Here is an 11,719-nt window from a genome sequence, read left to right as displayed (position 1 = left end):
AGCTCCAGAGGGACTTGTCTTCTCATGGTTACCTCTGGCTTCGGACACCTGCTTCCAACAGTTGGCTCTGATTTTATGAGTTGCTGTTTTACTCATGTTCTTCCTCTCAGACTGTGTCAACCCTGAGGTAGGACTTGGATCTTTTCCTTATTTTTCACATACACAAAAAAATGCAACCTCGCCCCGCACCCAAATTAACCAACAAAAATAAACATACACCTACCTATACAAGGTAATTTTGTGTGAATAGAAGACTTTCCTGAAGTATGTCAGATTACAAATGTAGCATCACATATAGACGAACAAAGTAAAATTAAACTGGAGACATCTTTGGGGTAAAAAATCCTTTAGCTACCACATACCAAAGGGAGCTTCTTTCTCATTTCTTCTGATTCCTTCTCAGTCCCATACAACTTGGCTTACTTCTCTGTTCTCATATATAAAGTAATAAAGCTCTCTTTGGTTATTACCCCCAAAGTTAACTTTGCATATTCAAGTTCCATCGAACAGCACAGCTGGTTGGCAGTTGTGATCGCATGCAGCAGGTCTTGAAGGTGTCATGCCTATACCGGGCTATCTTTGGTCCATGGGCTGTTTTTAGGATTGTAGCAGTGGAAGTGAGAGCCCTCAGAAGGAGGAACCGAGATGAGGTATGCGAAAGGCAAATGACAGTACCTGGGAGTAAGTACATGGTAGTCATTCAGTGTTAGGTGCTATTATTAGAGTAACAACTGTCAATTGATAATGCTTTTTCTCATTGAGAAAAATGCTGAGTCTTTCTATTCTTGTGGCTCAGAACAGTTTTAATTTGAATATAGAGGTCTCCAGAATCTGAATTTGTGTATCCTTCCAGAGATGTTTAGTGCCTATAGCATGTGACTGTACTTTTTCTCTTCCATTACTAATACGGAGGAAGGCTATTTGAGTCTTTTGTGTCAACAGTTCTGTTTATCAGTTAAGCTATCTGAAAGTTATGTGCTTCCTTTGTAATAGAGACAAGGTTGCAATCATCAGAATTGGTTAGAATGCCAGCTCATTTTCCCGAGAAATACAAAAGAAAATAGAGAAATAATTTGCTGAAAATGGAGCAATACATATAATTAATTTGATGAGGGTCACTGTTAGAAATCTGGATTTGTTTGTATTATGGAACGTGGAAGGACACTGTGACCTACCTGCCTCATGTTCTCAAGGAGACCCAACTGAGTGGGAGGATAAAAGCTGAATGGCAGTGTGACCTAAGCACAGGAGGAGGATTCTTCAGAGCGATGTTAGACTATAGATGAGAATGAGTGTGTAATAGTCATTTTCAGAACTTCAGGAACTTAATTTCAAAGTTATGTCCAGAAAGAAGAAATGAATAGTCTTTGACCTATTGAGTTCTTGTTATCTATGGCTATGGTATCACTTGTTCCCACTGTAAATTCTAACTCCTCAAACTCAGAAACTGTGCTTTATTTACCCTTGTATTTCTTACCTCGCCTAGTGCTTAGGACTTGGTAGATACTCTATAAAGAGGAGTTGAATGAATGAGTAAATGAGTACATTTATAAATGAATCAACCCTTCAAACAAGTTACAGTTTAATTTCTGTACTTTTCAACAATGAGTATTTCCATTTTAGCTTTGGTGAAAATAGAAGAAAAAGCGTTAACAGTCCAGTTTTTAATACAGCTTTATCACAACAGTCCATGAACTATGAGGTGCAATTCTTATGTCAGTTTTGCTAGATTAAGATGTTAATTAAGAAAAATTCATGAGCCTTGGCATTCTTTTTTTAGATGTTCTACCTTCACTTTCCAAAAGGGCAAAATGAACATCTGTGTGTCTGGAACAAAAAGACAAATTAAAAATAAGAGGTTAATTAGACATTAAATTGACATTTTAAACACAATTTTAGTGCTATAGAAGTGGTGAAAAAATCATTTCAAATGTGCTATATTGGGGGAGGTAGATTTTATTGATTAGTTTACTCAAAAGCTGACTCAGTCTGAACGATTAGAATATGAAGCAAAGAACACATATGAAACAAACTTTCAAAGAATTGTCCATTAAGTATCATGATTGTTGCAAAAAATAAATAAATAAAATGCTTTGCACAGCTTTGTTATCAGGAGACTTTACATCTGACATTTCGGAAACAAGGAAAGCGAATGGCTTAAGAAGTTGAAAAGCCAATTCATCATGATGTCTGACATTTGGGAGCTGATATTATCATCTATAATTTAAAATTCAGAATTTATAAAGTGCAATCATATAATACTGCCCAGCAACAAAGGTCTTGCTGAAGAATCTGGGAAATAACATAGAGTCACAAAAAGCTGAAGGTTTTGAATTTGAATGTTTATTCCTCCCCACCTCCCCCCCCAAATTTTATAAAATAATGAGTTTCTGCCTTCTGCATTAAGCAAAATTGTATGCACTATTTTATATAGGGAGATTTAAAATTCTACTATGATGTTTGTCATCATGGTTATGAGTCTTTTCTTGAACATGTATCATGTGATGTTTGTTGATCATTTGTTTGCTTTATTTCTAATCGAGTATGATAGTGCATGAAAATATATTCAGAGCTCCTCTGGGATTCTGCTGAGAATGCCAATCACAGTTGTGCTGTTGCTGTGTGCTTATGCATAAGGTTTTCTGGTCCAGAGATTCCAATCTGACAACATCAGGAGGTATTTTCAGTAACAGCTGAATCAGAATATATCCAGTTAGAGAAATTCTTCAGGAACCCCAGCCCCTCAGCACCCTAGGGCCCAGGTAATCTCCTTGGACCTGGACCTGATCTTCCAATTTCTTTTTCATTAAAGGAATCAGCAATTAAGATGGAAAAAAGGACAGCCTTTCCTGGTCTGGCATTGATAATTTTGCTGCTTTCCTAAAGATTCGTTTGCTCTGTGCACTATGCTCAGCTTTCTTGTAGTTACTCTTAGATCAGCAAAGCAAAATATTCCCTTTCTTCCTTTCATACAAATACTTCAAGAAAAGATACCCAGTGATTTGTACAATGGACAACTGCAACCATTGTTCCAGAGCAGATTAAGAAAAACTCATATTCTCTGTAACACAACGCAGAAGTGCCCGTTCATCTACCTTATGGCAGAGGCATGTGTTTCGTTGCTGCTCTGTGATCTAATTCAGAGGAGAGATAGCTGCATTTTCAATTGATATATAAAAATAGCTGGTTGCACTAGACACTGTCTGACGTCAATGGAATCATTAAAAAGCAGTGACCAGTCTGCAGAATGTCTCTGATTGCAGTTCAGTGTGCAAATACTTAAGCCATATCATTTTTTTCTTTTGACAGACAGCATCTTTTCTTACTGTAAGATAATTTTCATCAATCATTTAGCTAATATGTGGTTAAAGCTCAAGTTCTTTCTATTCCATTCTTATGTAAAAGGTCAGCCACATTTGAGAAAGGTTCATATCCTGTGAAGATGGTGAGAATGGATAGCTGAGGACCGTTGGAAATTTCTCGTAGGCTTCTAAATAAATGTGAGCCCACAGATTAGCTATTATTGTATTGGTTTCCAACCATGGGATTTTGTGCTGAAACCTTTGAAGGTGATTGATGCAAGAAGCCACTGGACGGTAACCAATATGGTACTGAGGACACTTACAAATTCTTTCTGAAAGGTAAAACTCATACCAGGAACCGGATATGAATACCAAAATGCCAGATGGGGTCTAGCTCAGGAGTTTCCCAAATCTGCTACCTTGTAAGAAGGTCTGCTACCTTTCCCTCCAATATGGAGTCCCTTCCCCATTCCTCACCATCAAGCTGAAGTCTACCAGTCCGCGAATCACCCTGAAGTCTTGCCCAACCACTCTGCCATCATATTATCTTTCCTCTTCCTGATCAAACTACTCCAGCCCATAAACTAGTTCTGACCTTTATCAAAGGCTCTCTCTCTTTCACTTTCACAAAAGAATGCTCTCCTGACCCGTTTCCCTTCACTCCATCTTTTACCAGACCTCAGTGCAATTCTTCTAAAATACCAGTCTGATTCTGTTAGCTCCTTCTTTAACAATCGTCAGTGTCTCCCTGCACGAGAGCTCACCAACCTGCATGCCTTTTAATCAGATGAATTCGTCCATGTCCTAGCCAGAGCCAATTAAAGGAATCTGCTGTTCTCCAGCACTCGGGACCCTTTATTTTACTCTACCCTTGCCATCAGTCCATTCCTGCAACCATTTGCCTTGTGAAACACTTCGCCTATAGTGCTCACCCCTCACACTTGACAGATTTGGCTTTCTTAATGTTGAACAATTGTGTTCTCTTTTGAACTTGGTTTGTAATAGTGCTATGACAACTTAGGGAACCATTCTAGAGGTTCCAGGTCCAGACGGGGTTCCGCCTGGAACATGGCTCACCTCCCTTTTGGGAATAGATCAGATGCTCCCTTATTCCTTGCAGGAGAAATCCTGTGGCACATTACACAGAAGCCCAATCTGCCATTCCAGACTCTTCTTCCACCAGTTCCCACCATACACCTGTATATCAGCCCCTGAGTCCACCGCAGTCTTTCATTCTTCATTCTTTTGCCAAACTAAGCCTTATGCTTATAAAGCCCTTCCACTATTTACAATTTGGCACACTCACCCTTTAATGTCAGACTCAAGTAGCTTTACTCCAATCAATTTATTTGATCCCATTTACATGTTCCCATGGAATTTCCAATGGAAGTGCATATTTATTTTTAGTACTTACGTGGTTATCTGTTTTTTCCCTAAAACTTGACTTTCCACAAAGCAAGAAACTGGTATTTTATTCCTCTCTATATCTTGAGATATAGATACAACACAGGGTCTGTCAAATGATGGTTCCTCAACAAGTGTTTATTGACTGAACACATAATCTATACCACGTGTTTGAACATATCTTTTTAAATTATTTATTTGTACTGCTTAATAATTAAATATCTTTCATTTATGAATCATTACCTTTAATTATAAGCATGACGTACAGCAAGTATTTTTTAAATACCCTGTATACCACCTGGGTCAGTGTTGAGAATTTATCCTTGATGAACTATGTTCTCTTTCTTGATATTAACCTCTGTTTTCTGTTAAGCTACATTGTAAAATTTTCACCTTTGACTATGTTCTTTCATACTTAAAATTTTAACCTTTTCCACCTCTTAAGGCTTAAATTTCTGGGCAATGTTGCTTTCACATCTCCATTTCCATGTGTTGATGGCTCAAATCTTACCCCAACAGATTTAAAACAAGAAAGCCACTTTAGATCAGTTAATTTGAGGGTCCACCTGGGAGGAGAACACGTGTCACAAGTGGTCTCTGTTACTGGTTTCTCATTTGCTCATATCTGTGTCCTGCTGTCATCATGCAATGCAACCTAAATAACTGAGAGGGAGACTGTTCCAATCTAGGCTCTGTACCTAAGTAGATTTGGAGATGTTCACCTTGTCCTCAAATTTCTATCTTCAGCCAGTTCACCCAGAAGCCTCCTTAAGAGCTCCTCCTCATCACATAAGTATCTAAAATTCATTATGCCCAAACTTTGAACAATGATGCATCTTTCCAAATGTGTACATCCTGAGATTTCTTCCATTTTTATAATTAGTACAATTTCTTGATTTTCTCAAGTTAGAAACATGGAAATAATATCAGACTCTCTTTCTTCTTGACCCCCATATTGAGTCAAAAACTAATTCTTGTGTTTTCAAACCTGCTTACTTTTCTCCACCTCTTTTGCCCTTATTCTAATTCAAACCATCATCATCTCTCTCCTGAATGCTTGCAAAATACTTTTATTTTGTCCTTCTAATTTATTCTTTACATAGCATCCAGAGAAATCTTTTAAGAAACAAATATGATTAGTTGCCTCTCTTGCTTAAAATTCTTTAACAGTATTAGATTGTCTTTAAAATACAGTCAAGAATGCTTCTCACAGTCCACAAGACTTTGCATACCTTCTTTAGCTCTGTCTCAAGCTCTTCCCTCCTCAGTCTCCATGAGCATTACTGGAATTCCTTCTGATACCTGAATATTCCATGCTCCCACTTAATGCTTCCCATGCTTCCCCTGACCTTTCCTCTCTCTTTAGCTAGCCGGCACCTACTTGTCATTTTGAACTCAGTTAAAGTATCACTTCTTCTAGGGGCCTGCTATGATTTCCAAAATAAGTCAGGTAATTTTTTGTACACTCACAACTCATTAATTTCACTCCTTATATTGTATTACACTTGTGATTATGTAATTATTTGGATGAAAATCGGTTTTAGCTTTCCCTGTTATAATGTAAGTTTATTCCATGAGAGCAAGTATGTTTATATTTTGTTCACCTCTGTATCTATAGGATATAGGAGAATACCTGAAAAATAGGCGTATTTCATGTTCATTCAATACATGAATGTCTCTTTTTTATAAGAGTTCAATTATTTATTGAGATTATGAATCTTAATTTAGGTTTGGGCATACAATTAACATCTGTGTGGCTAAACTGATGAATACAGGTGAGACATTGGATTACACATCATTCTTTTTGGCAAAATTGCCTTCCTTTTAAAAACTGCCTTGGTAAGAAGCTATTCACATTTGAAAATAGCATGTATAGGAAGATAGCAGGCTCTATCACAAGCGTCCCAAGAAAAGACATCTTGTGATTCTGGATTTGTGTTAGTTAATTGCCTAGGTTGGCCCATCACTGAGGAGTAGGACTTTGTCCTTTTGTTTAAGTGCTTCATTATATATGTGTTTATATCTTGTTGGACAGACACAGATTGTAGGTAATGACTGAGAGCCACCACTAAGCAACTGTCGATGAAAAACGTAGAGCAATCAAATCAAATCAATAAAGATAGTAAAGATCAATTTCAGGAAAAGGTGACATAGTTAGATTTCATATAGTCTGGCCTGTTTCAGGCCACTTGGAATGTGTTTTTGGCTTAAATACATTTACTGTAACCATGTTGTTATTGGCAAGGTTTTTAGGACCCTTGGGGATAAAATCACCTTTCCTTTTTCTTTTTTATACCTTCTATTTTAGTGCAAAGAACATGAGGTTGGGAGTCAGGGAGTCCTGGGTTGAAATCCTACTTACAAATTTTGCATTATTAGCGTTTGAGAGGTCCTGCTTCCTCTACTTCATGGCTGTCAAGGTTGAAAAAAATAATATGCATAAAATGCCTGGCAGATTACAGAAGCTGGGTATATATTAGTTTTCTCTTCCCACACAGCATCCCTTGATTTTATCTTTCTTTCTTTTCCTTATGCCAACTCTTTTGTCATAGTCTTCCTGGTCTGTGAGACTCTTGATGATTTTCTTTAAATTCCAGGGTATTGGCTGGCTAAAATATTAGCCTGCAGGTTTTTCCAGAATTCTGTAACTTAGGGAAATTTAGGCCTTCCTTAAGCCTATTAGTAACTAGAAAACTTTGGATTCATCCTGCCTCATCACAATATCCAGAGTCCCCTAGATGTCTACCAGAGAAAGTTGGTTCGGCTTTTTCTGAAGAAGTCTTTCCATGCAAGAAAAGAAGCTCTGCCTGACTCCTCACCCACAGAACTAATCTTTTTTTTTTTTTTAAGATTTATTTATTTATTTAAAGAGAGTGAGAATGAGAGAGAGAGAGAGAGAGAGAGAGAGAGAGAGAGTACATGAGAGGGGGGAAGGGTTAGAGGGAGAAGTAGGCTCCTCGCTGAGCAGGGAGCCCGATGCAGGACTCGATCCTGGGACTCCAGGATCATGACCTGAGCCGAAGGCAGTCGCTTAACCAACTGAGCCACCCAGGCACCCCAAACTAATCTCATATTTATTGAACCTTTGGGATGGGACATGAAGGTGGATTAGTTGTTGCTAAAAATATTTTAAGTGATTAAAAACAGAGTCCACTCTTGGTCCCATACCAAGTGGCTCAGGGAAAATAGAGGAGTTGAGAGTTGTTTACCTGCTTGCTATGAAACCCCTCTGAATTCTTCTACTTTGGTTACCATTTGGCATTGGTAGTTGGGGTAGGTGAGATGGGAGTACATAGCTTAGAATGAAAGAAACCTAGAATTCTCAAACAGAAAGGTTGATAGATGACTCTTACATGCTCTCTCCTCTCTTTCCTTACCTTCAACACCTACTCACCCATTCTTACTCTTAGCTTTCAGTTTTATAGAATACAGGGTGGCAATCACAGGAGAAGGTCCACAAGTTCCCACATTACATCTATCCACTAGCCAGCATCTGCACCCTTATATTCTCTCTTTTTTTGAGAGAGAGAGAGAATGAATGAGCGGGGGGGGGAGGGGCGGCAGGGGGGAGCAGGGAGGGGCAGAGGTAGAGGGACTCTTAAGCAGGCTCCTTGCCCAGTGCAAGGCCTGAGGCGGGGCTCTGTCTCACGACCCTGAGATCATGACCTGAGCCAGAATCAAGAGTCCAGCACTTAACTGACTGAGCTACCCAGGCACCCCTGAACCCTTATATTCTGCCCTCCCTTTTGCTAATGCCGAGAGGTGTCTGTTAGTAGGGACAACCTCTTCAGTTGTCCATCAGGTGCCATTCTCACATTCTCAGGGCTATTTCCCCAGTAATACTCTTCTTCTGCATCATCAGTTTTCCCTCCTGGTGGATTATCCTCATTATCTACTTATAAGCTCTTATTTTCATAATCTCAACTAAATCTTTCCCCCTCTTTCACTCTAGTAATCACTCAATTCCTTTACTCCTCTTTACAGCAAAACCCTTCAAAGTGTAGTCTTTACCCACTACCTCTATTTCTCCTCTGCCATTCTCTCTTGAACCCATTCAAATCATGCTTGCCTCTATTATTCCAATAAAAGTACTGTTGTCAACAGATTCCGGTTGCTAAATCCAAAGGTCAAATATCAGTGCTCATCATGGTTGTCCTTTCAGCAGTATTAGACACAATAAGTCACTTATTTCTTTTCTTTCCCTTTATTCTCTTTTCTTTTTGAAGTGCTTTTTGTTTTGTTTTGTTTATTTATTATCTTTTTACTGGGCTTCCAGGATGCCACTCCCTTCTGGTTTTCATCATCCTCACTGACCACTCTTCAGTCTTCTTTGCTGGTTCCCCTCTATCTCCCTTACCGCCATGACTAACGTTGGAGTACCCCACGGGCTCAGTATTTGCACACCTTCTTTTCTCTGGTTGTACTCATTTCCATAGTAATCTCATTCAGTCTCATGGCTTTAAATCATAACAACAATTTGATGACTACCACTCTGAAAATTGAAACATAAACCCTTAAAATCCAGACATATATATGCAACTGTTTTGTTGGCAACTGCCTTTGGAGTTTAATGAATTTATTAAATTTAGCATGCCCAAAACTGAATTCTTGAGCTTTCCTCTCACACCTACTCTTTCCTTGTCTTCTTCCTTAGAGCTTATATCAAATCAAGTTTCCTTGGAGTCATCTTTACTTCCTCTTTCCTTCTCACTCTATAAAGAAAGTCTTGATATAGTTACCTTCAAAATATAACCAGAATCCATCGCATCTTTTCACCTCTGCTGCTACTGGCCTAAACTACTGTCATTTCTTACCAGAATTACTACAGAAGACTTTTAAGCAGTTTTCCATGTCTACCCTAACTCCCCTTACCCTCCTGTCAACACAGTGCCCATAGTGATCCTGTTAAATCATAAGTCAGATCATGTCAAGAACTTTCTACTTCAATCAGAATCAATGCTGAAGTTCTCCAGTGTCTACAAGACTTTACATGGTTGGTTCTCAATTACCTCTCTAACATAGTTTCCTTTTATTCTTCCCTTTGCTCCATCTGGCTTTACCACAATGGCCTTCTTGATGTTCTTTAGGGTGCCAGTCAGATTTCTACCTCAGGACTTTGCACTTCTTTTTCAGTTTGTGTCTTAGATTAGGCTACCCAGAAACAGAGGCACAGGGTTTACGTGATATTTTCAGGGAATCCAGTTCCAGGGAAGAGAAGAAAGAAACAGAAAAGGAAGGAGACACAATGCAAGGACATTGAGCTGACTTCCATTTAGTGCAATTAGTCGTTTGATTCAGTAGACTGCACTTTTAAGCAGCAATGTTCCTGGGAAGAATTTATCCACGGGCCCCTCTTTTGCCTTGTTCAAGTTTATCCACATGGGCATTAATTCCTCTGTACTTCCAATTTGTGCCAGTGTGGATTTAGGTGCCTGAGGGTCTGCAGCAGTATCAACAAGAAGTCTTGGAGCAGAAGGAAAGAAATTATATCCATCAAAGTCCATGCAGAACTGGAACAAGACACAGATGAGGCCAAGATGATCTCAGGGAAGCATAAGAGATGTCTGATAGACTGCTTGGAGTGTTCTTCTCCCGATGTTGACATAGATCACTTTTCCTTTGCATAAAGAAGGTTTTTACTCAAACGCCACCTTCTCAGTAAGACTTTTCCTCAACTTCCCATTTAAAATTGTAGTCACCTATGTATTCCCAATACCCATTTCCTGCTTTATTTTTTCCCATATTACCTTCCAATAAACCATAAAATTACTTATTTATTTTTGCTGTCAGTCTTCCTCATTAGACTCTAAGCTCTAGGACAGCTGTGATTTTTTTCTGTTTTGTTCATTGTTGTATTACCAGACTAGCACATAGTATGTAGTCAACAAGTAGTGAATGAATTACTTATAAAAATTCTTGACTGGTACTTTACTTGACTGGTAAACTTTCACAATATACTTGAATTAAATATATGGAACATTCTAATCAATGTTTTTATCAAATAATCAAATATTTTAAGCATTCAAAGATAAGTTGGAGTATTTCCTAGGTAGGTCCTAAAGCAAGTTAATGAAGGAGAAGATTCTGATCTACAGATGTTTGTTTGCACAGCTTCTTTATTCTTCTAAGTTGCCTTTTAATGATTTTCTTTATTGATGTTTTCCATTAAATGTCTATGGAAATAACTGCAAGGACTGGTGATAAGCTCATTCTTTGTTCTACCCTCCTGTGGATGTTAACAGTGAATTCCTGTGAGTCAGACAGTGATAACAGAAGACCTACGAACATAAGGTTCTGAGTGAAATGGAATGTTGAAACAAAAAGGTGAGGTGGAAAAAAATAACCTTAGTTCCTATAAGCATACATAATAAGCATCATAAGTTATGATGCATGTTATTAAAAAATGATCATCATTGATCTGCTTTATCTCCTCTAACTCTGCAAGAAGCAATAATGTTCTCTGCCATTATAACTGAAAGAAAAAAGAGCCAAATAGTCAGTAGCAATGGTACAACTATTTTATAATTTTTTTCTTAACATTAGTATTTTTTTCTTTTTTTTAATTAACACATAATGTATTATTTGTTTCAGGGGTACAGGTCTGTGATTCATCAGTCTTACACAATTCACAGCACTCACCATAGCACATACCCTCCCCAATGTCCATTACCCAGCCACCCCATCCTTCCCACTTCCCTCCCCCCGACTCCAGCAACGCTCAGTTTATTTCCTGAGATTAAGAGTCTCTTATGGTTTGTCTTCCTCTCTGGTTTCATCTTGTTTCATTTTTCCTTTCCTTCCCCTATGATCCTCTGTCTTGTTTCTCAAATTCCTCATACCACTGAGATAATATGATACTTGTCTTTCTCTGATAGACTTATTTCACTCAGCATAATATCCTCTAGTTCTACCCACGTAATTGCAAATGGCAAGATTTCTTTTTTTAATGGCTGCATAATATTCCATTGTGTGTGTGTGTGTGTGTGTGTGTGTGTGTGTGTGTGTGTGTATAC

The sequence above is a fragment of the Callorhinus ursinus genome, unplaced genomic scaffold (assembly GCF_003265705.2).
Source record: "Callorhinus ursinus isolate GAN/ISIS: 27379988/994484 unplaced genomic scaffold, GSC_fseal_2.0 scaffold3, whole genome shotgun sequence".
Lineage (NCBI taxonomy): Eukaryota > Metazoa > Chordata > Mammalia > Carnivora > Otariidae > Callorhinus > Callorhinus ursinus.
Note: the sequence above shows the minus strand (reverse complement) of the source record.